The sequence below is a fragment of the Cherax quadricarinatus genome, chromosome 47, assembly GCF_038502225.1.
Source record: "Cherax quadricarinatus isolate ZL_2023a chromosome 47, ASM3850222v1, whole genome shotgun sequence".
NCBI lineage: Eukaryota > Metazoa > Arthropoda > Malacostraca > Decapoda > Parastacidae > Cherax > Cherax quadricarinatus.
The window spans coordinates 7,575,776-7,583,275 of NC_091338.1; the positions used below are offsets into that span (position 1 = coordinate 7,575,776).

Consider the following 7,500-nt stretch of genomic DNA (forward strand, 5'->3'; position numbering starts at 1 on the left):
CCGGATCTCGAGTTTTTTTCTAAAACTAACAGGCCAGTGAGTTTCAGAACTCACTTGCTAAGGGTTCAAGCCCCACCCGTTCAGTGATTTATTTTCATTCGTGCTATTAGATTTCGTGAATAATTCTTGAACAGATGCAATTACTCGACGATAGGCCTAAAATTTCGTATATTGCCATAAATGATTCTTGGTTAAAGTTCCTGAGAGAAGCTCCGATTAAAGTTAGGTTTTTATTTGCTTTCAACGTACCTCTGGTGATACGCTTGGTGTGATGCTCACCCCTATACTCTCTATATGATGCTCTGCAATATTGTACCTCCCAGCTTGTAGTATTCCATGTCCGGTTTAATCACTCCCTATCTTACTTAAGAACATATGAACATAAAGAAGGAGCACTGTAACAGGCCTACTGGCCAATGTTAGGCAGGACCAAGTCACACACTTTCATCAGGATAACTCTCTCTCTCTCTCTCTCTCTCTCTCTCTCTCTCTCTCTCTCTCTCTCTCTCTCTCTCTCTCTCTCTCTCTCCCTCTCTCTCTCTCTCTCTCCCATAACTCTTATTGTCATTAGGATAAATTTAATTATCCATTTTCCTAACTAGACCTTTAAGCGTGTTTAAGCAATTGTGTAGTCTCTTCCTGTCCTCTCCGGTTATTCTCCTCTTTTATATCACATCCGGCAACAGAGATATGCATGATTCAGTTTTATTCGACTGAATATTTGTGGATTTCAGAAACAAGGATCCTAGCACTGGTTCTTGTGAGACTTAAGGATGTGGGATGGTGTTTGGGTCTTCAGGTGGTGTTTGGGTGGTGGAGTAAGGTTTGGGAGAGTGCTTAGTGAACGTTAAGAACGCACGAGGAGCTATTCCTGGGATGAGGAACGACTGCTGGAATGTGAAACAGTTCCTGAGATAAGGAACGTCTCCTCTGACGAATAACGATTCCTGAAATAAGTAACAATTCCTGGAATGAGGAATAATTCCAGTGATGAGAAATGATTTCTGGAATGAGGAACGATTCCTGCTATGCACGATTCCTGGAATGACCGATTTCCGGGATGCGTAGCGGTAGAAAAAAGTATGAAGAATATCCTAACCTCGTAAATCCAAGGACTGTTGAAGCCTGGAACAATACTCGAGCTGAAGAATTCTCGGGGTCAGAGTTCTCGGATGGGAGCCAGAAAATGTGCTATTTTTGGTAATAAATAACAAAAACGTTGTCAAACAATTTATACATAACACATTTCCAGACAGTTTAATTAAAACTCATCCATGTATACAAATTCGATAATTGCCAAAAAGGGGAGATATAAAAAAAAATCATATAATCATGGTTATTCCAAACCTCTCCAGTGAAGACTGGGGTCTTTAGAGACCATAAAAAAATCATTAAGATAATTTTCATGAAGCGTAATAAAAAAACATGGATGAAAATACACCAAATCGTGATATTTCGTCTCCAAAGGACAACATGGGGTTGATTTACGAGTGTGTTAAGCTTCACTTCTTACTTTTAGGGAGGTAAATAAAACCTGCAAGATGAAGGTGCTCGTGTTTTCCAGGACCAAAACTTGCACGGCCAAGAATCATTCTGGCAGCTTGAAGCGAACATAATAACGCAATATATCACCTGGAATGGACCTGGAGAGTGACCTGGAGGGGACCTGGACGGGACCTGTAGTTGACGCCACCACGCTCCAATGTACAACTTGACAGTTATACGAACCTGAACCCGAGAGAAATATTGTGAGATTTAATAAGAGTCGTTGTTAAATTTCTGCAACAAAAGATGGACTTAATGAGAATGAACGAAGACAGTTATAATTCATGTTTAGTTTGACATGTAATAATTCATTATGAAGACAAAAACGCGCGTTAGGGAACGCTTATAATACTGTATCGTTCTATGTAGAGAGTTATCAAGTTTGATAAAGTTCTACACCATGGAAAACTTAGTACCATTCAAAACTTGTACTTGTTCCATAACTTGTATCTTTGTCCTCACACAGGTCGATAATACTCCATTTCCTCTATGTGACTTATTATTTATCACTGAATAATAAATATGCATTTGGATACCAGTTTCTAGAGTTCTCATATTTTCGCAGCCATGCGTATGGTCAGATTTCCATGATGACTGCCTTATCAAGCAGGCTGTTGCTGCCAGAGACCAGTAGGCAATCACAACAGCTAATAATCCAATTTCCTCTTGAAAATATCTGCCTAAATATTTTACATATCTCTTTCGTTCTCTGATAAGATTTGCCTATTTTCGTCTCTCATTTACTTATTTCAGTTTTTCATTCCTTTCACGTCAGCAGTCGGAATTTGTCACCATTAAACATCATTTCATTTTCCTTTGGGCGCTGGAAGACTTCGTTGTTATCTTCTACTGAGGTAAGCTGTTGTTAATATTTATCAGTAACATATGAAACTCTTATAATTTTGTCAATATGATCTACCAATAACAGTCTATTGTTCATGAAAGACCGTAAATCTAAGAACCTGTCAACAGACCTTAAATCTAACTAACGCACAAATATATGTAAACATTGTGACAATCTTGATTTCCTTGGCTCTTCTGTCAAGGTTAATTTTCTTTATATCGAAAATTTGAGGTCAGCACAGAGGAGAGTCTTAAAGTCAGCGAAGAAGCACAGTCCGAGCTATCAATTATCTAGGTCCGGGTTCGTGACACAAGGGCCTTCCCTGTCCACCCGACACAATCCTAATTATTCCTATCCCCAACCCGTATCCCCACCCTCCCCAAACTCCAAGCACTAAAAAAAAAAAAAGTATTCAATCTCATGGTATGCAGACAAGGCTAATCCAGAAAACTGATTTTAAAAAAACTGTCCCTGTATTTTTGACTCGCTGATTAAATCACTGAAAGGAGAAAAAAACAGGCACATGGAATTAAAGCGTCGACGCAAGATTACCGTGGAGTTCGAGGGAGAAGTCACGAAGGTATTCACTGGGGGATTCCAGGGACCGACCTACCAGGTATCTCCTGACCAACATCTACTCCGAATAGACCGGACGTCTTCGCATGCACTGCAGTTCGTTGATTTCTGCCCAATCAAAACACTGGCAAAAATAAGACCCTTCATGGGGTAAAGGGGTGGCTTGATCTACGGATCTGTGATCAGTTTTGGGAGTTTTCGTACTCCTGAGGCTCGGTTCTTGGCCTGGCTTCCCAGATGATTGATTAATCGACCAGGCTATTGCTGTTGGTGGCTCGCAGGCCCACATATCCATCACAGCATGGTTAATCTGGCACGCCGAGAAGGTAATGATTCAGTTTCCTCTTGAAAACGTCTACACTTGTTTCAGCAATATTCTTGATACCTGCTGGCAGCAGGCTGAAAAATCTAGGCTCACGGATGTTGAGCTAGTGCTCTTGTATTGTGCGCATGGCTCTCTGCTTTTCACTGGGCCTCTTGGCACTTCCTCTCGTATCTCTCACTCCAATTCATTGTTATGATTGTGTTCAACTAGAATAAAGGCAGTATTACGGACAATATGTTAGGTAAAATACACATATGCAACTAATGTAACATTGTATTGCAAAGCTCCTGGAGAGAGAAACGTTGCCGCAATAAAATGACCCATACCTTTGATATACCTTCGATGAGATTCAAGAGTTCCACTACTCTCGGAGCCCAGCCATGGGCCAGGCTCGTCTGGTGCTTGCCTGGTCAACCAGGCACATGTGCTCTTTCACCTAACAGTGTGCATCTCAGCTCTCAAGTAGGTTCTCTGTGTACATTATCAACAATCTCAGTCTCCTCCCTTCCTCAGACACACATTTTCAGGTCTTTCAGGTATACCCAAAGTAGTAGCTGCGAGTGGAATCTTGACACAGAATGCCTGCTCGTCTTCCTAGGATCAAACGTGATTATCTCCTGTTCTCCTGGCACTGTATGACGATATGTCATGAATATGATAATATGTAAAAATAGGAATTTTTATATTCATGGATGGTTTGGTTAAGTTGGATAATTACGTGTAATTAACCGACAATAATGACGTATAATTAACCGACAATAATGACGTATAATTAACCGACGATAATGACGTATAATTAACCGACAATAATCACGTATAGTTTACTAACAATGACGAACATTAAAGAAAGGCCTTTAAACGCGGGGGGGGGGGGGTTCCTTGATGCTAGTGATGGGCTCTTGATTCGAAGAATTCGATCAGACAGGAATGCCTCCCATTACTCACGCGCTGTATTACACATACGGGTTTAGAGCTTCCACCAAGTAGTTACATATTGTTCCAGGTTGAAGAATGAAGTGTGACATAGAGAGAGAGACGAAGAAGCAGCAGCAACAACAAAAGCAGTAGTAGTAGCAACAAAAGCAGCAGCAGCAACAACAACAATTGCAGTAGCAGCAACGGCAACAGCAGCAAGAACAAACAGGAAAAACAACAGCAGTGACATTTACGGAACACTTTGATGGCGCAAGTTACTCAGAGACAGAGATAGAAATAGAGATAAATAGATAGATAGATAGATAGATAGAGAGAGAGAGAGAGAGAGAGAGAGACAGACAGACAGACAGAGAGAGCTAGTTCATTTCTTGGCTGGTGAGGCGAGGACAAGAAAGGCAACAGTAATCACTTCCAGAGCTCCAGTGGTAACAAACAAAAGAGAGTAGGGCGATAGTTGCAGACACCCCTTTCTTTACTCCCTCCCCCTTCGTCTACCTACACCACCTTCTCAAGTCTTTCTTTCTTCTCTCTCTCTCTCTCTCTCTCTCTCTCTCTCTCTCTCTCTTTGGTCTATCTTTCGTGTCCGGGTTATATTCTTGCACCAGCTTTATTACTGAAAGATTTTATGATGCTGACTTTTGCTGGCTTTTCATATATATCTTTTGGCAAATATCTTTTCCTTAGCACATTTTCCTTGTCTTTTTTTTATCTAATTTTCTTCTCACTTATTTTCCTTCTCTCACTCCTTTTTCCTTCTCTCACTCTTTTTGTCTTTCACTCATTTTCCTCCTCTCATTAATTTTTCTTCAATTATCCTTCTCTCATTTTCACCATTTCTATGTCGCTAAGATTTCTTTTCCTAAATTGCGTTTTTCCTATAGTAAATTTTTGTTTATGTCCGATTTTTCTTCAGCGTTTTCTTTACTATGATAAATGCTATCAAAATATTTTTTTTTTATGAAGCAGTTGCTGGAAGTTGCTCAATGAAGTTATGGGAAGCTGCGCAGTGGCGCTGTTTTTTTTTTTCTCTTTCTTAAGTTGCAATAATTTTTTAAAAAATCTTACTGTGCATATATCTGGCTCTCTTTGCCTGCCCTACAGTCTCCCTTTCTTGTCTTCTAGCTTGTCTTCTGTCTTGCCGTTATCTTTCTCTCCGCCTCCCGTCTTGCCTTCATCTTGTTCTCTATCTTCAGTTTTGTCTTCTGTAGCCCCCTCTGGTTTCTCTCTTTTCTCTTAAATTCTATCTCATTTCCTGTCTTCTATCTTGGTCTCCTCTTGCTTTATCTTGCCTTTGGTCTTAGCTTCTGTTTTCCCTCCTGCCTTGCCTCCTGCCTTGCCTCCTGCCTTGCCTCCTGCCTTGCCTCCTGCCTTGCCTCCTGCCTTGCCTCCTGCCTTGCCTCCTGCCTTGCTTCCTGCCTTGCTTCCTGCCTTGCTTCCTGCCTTGCCTCCTGCCTTGCCTCCTGCCTTGCCTCCTGCCTTGCTTCCTGCCTTGCTTCCTGCCTTGCCTCCTGCCTTGCCTCCTGCCTTGCCTCCCCTTGCCTCCTGCCTTGCCTCCTACAGTGTAAGAGTATTGCAACAATTCTTGCTAAAAAGCCCGGGGCAGCTGTGCAGCCACAATCACACCACCTCCCTCGAACTTTCTCGCCACTGCGGATGTTATTGAAAAAGTTTTCCCCACTAAATACCTATTTACAAGGGTATTTTCTCCAGCCACGTGTACCTCACTTCCCAGGGTAAACATTATACTTGTCAACGTGGTAAGTTTAATGTTTAGGGCATAAAGTAATGAGGGATTGCCTAGACATTTGCCAAAGGATATATAAAGCATAAGGTAAAGAATATGTCTAGTATGAATCAGAGGATATACATGTACCTAGCAAAGGATATGTCTAGCATGGAATAAAGAACCTGCCTAGACTGGGCCGAAGTACCTGCTAGAATGGTCCAGGAAACCTACTACATGGGCCAGGAAGCCTACTACATGGGCCAGGAAGCCTACTGCATGGGCCAGGAAGCCTACTGCATGGGCCAGAAAGTTTACTGCATTGGCCAGAAAGCCTACTTCATGGTCCAGAAAACCTATTAACATGTGCCAGAAAGCTTACTGCATTGATTGTGTTTATTCCTATGTGTTTACTTTCTGATGATTAAGTAATCATTACACAAGTTACCAATAAAGTCTGGAGGTTCAGTAGGGTTTGTCACTCTTGGCTCTCGTTAAGTAATTTCGTAATTATAAATAAGGCGTACATTAAATCTTAATTTTATTTGGAAGTAAATACGATTTTTTTTTGGTCCATTACCAGTCCCTAATGAATCTTGTCAGAGTCGTTTTTCTGTTCTTGTCCAAAATAATTTTCATCTTTGAGCTTTGTGTTTTGTATTGTAAATACTTCTTATAGCTATCACCGACAGCCTGACTGATCAGAAAGGATTAGGGAAAGAGGCTCCATCACTTCTTGTTCTGCATGACCAACACGAGTTTAGCGTAAATTTAATTATAATACAGAGTTGCCCTTCATAAATAATAAATATTTTTTTTATTTCTCGTTTTAAAGGTCCTCCAGTTGTCAGAAGTGTCAACAAATGCCTTTTTTTTTCCAAGAGGAAAACCTGACCAACATCTTGAAGCAGCAAGGGTCAGCATATCGCCTATCCCTGCCACTTCTAAGGGATACCCCGCCTGTCCCTGCACCACCCGTGGGATACCGCCTAACTCTGCTGCACCCGAGGGATGTAGACACTATCCCTCGTGCTGAGAGCATTAACAGCCTGACTACCTAATTCATCATTCAGGAGGCCTGGTCTACGATCCGCCATCACCAGGTATACGACAGGCAGTGAAGGCGAGTACCTGGCTCTGACCTGACAGCCATCATCAGGCACACAACAGGCAGTGTACCTGGCTTCGACCTGACAGCCATCACCAGGCACACAACAGGCAGTGTACCTGGCTTCGACCTGACAGTCATCACTAGGTACACAACAGGCAGTGTACCTGGCTTCGACCTGACAGCCATCACCAGGTACACAAAGGCAGTGTACCTGGCTTCGACATGAGTGTTAAGCCGCACGAAGTCTGGTACCGGTAAACCATCTCACCTGCAAATCGGAATTATTAATTATATTCATGGGGAAACGCAGCTTGCGCGTGTCCAGAGACCCGTGGGGCTCTACTGAACCAGTTTACACATGTCCAAAGACCCGTGGAGCTTTACTGAGCCAGCAAACACATGTCCAGAGACCCTTAAGGCTTTGCTAAGCCAGCTTGCAC

At 42.1% G+C, this 7,500-nt stretch overlaps 1 protein-coding gene and 1 long non-coding RNA gene across 2 annotated transcripts in view; both read right to left on the minus strand.

Moving 5' to 3' along the window:
• The window catches only part of LOC128696526 (uncharacterized), a 623,432-nt gene that overhangs the window by 282,409 nt on the left and 333,523 nt on the right, over window positions 1–7,500 (minus strand). The window lies entirely within an intron of this gene.
• The window catches only part of LOC138854044 (uncharacterized), a 69,378-nt gene continuing 63,187 nt past the window's right edge, over window positions 1,310–7,500 (minus strand). Inside the window, exon 3 of the long non-coding RNA XR_011393225.1 lies at window positions 1,310–1,728. This is a non-coding gene — a long non-coding RNA (uncharacterized lncRNA). The remainder of the gene's footprint in view (window positions 1,729–7,500) is intronic.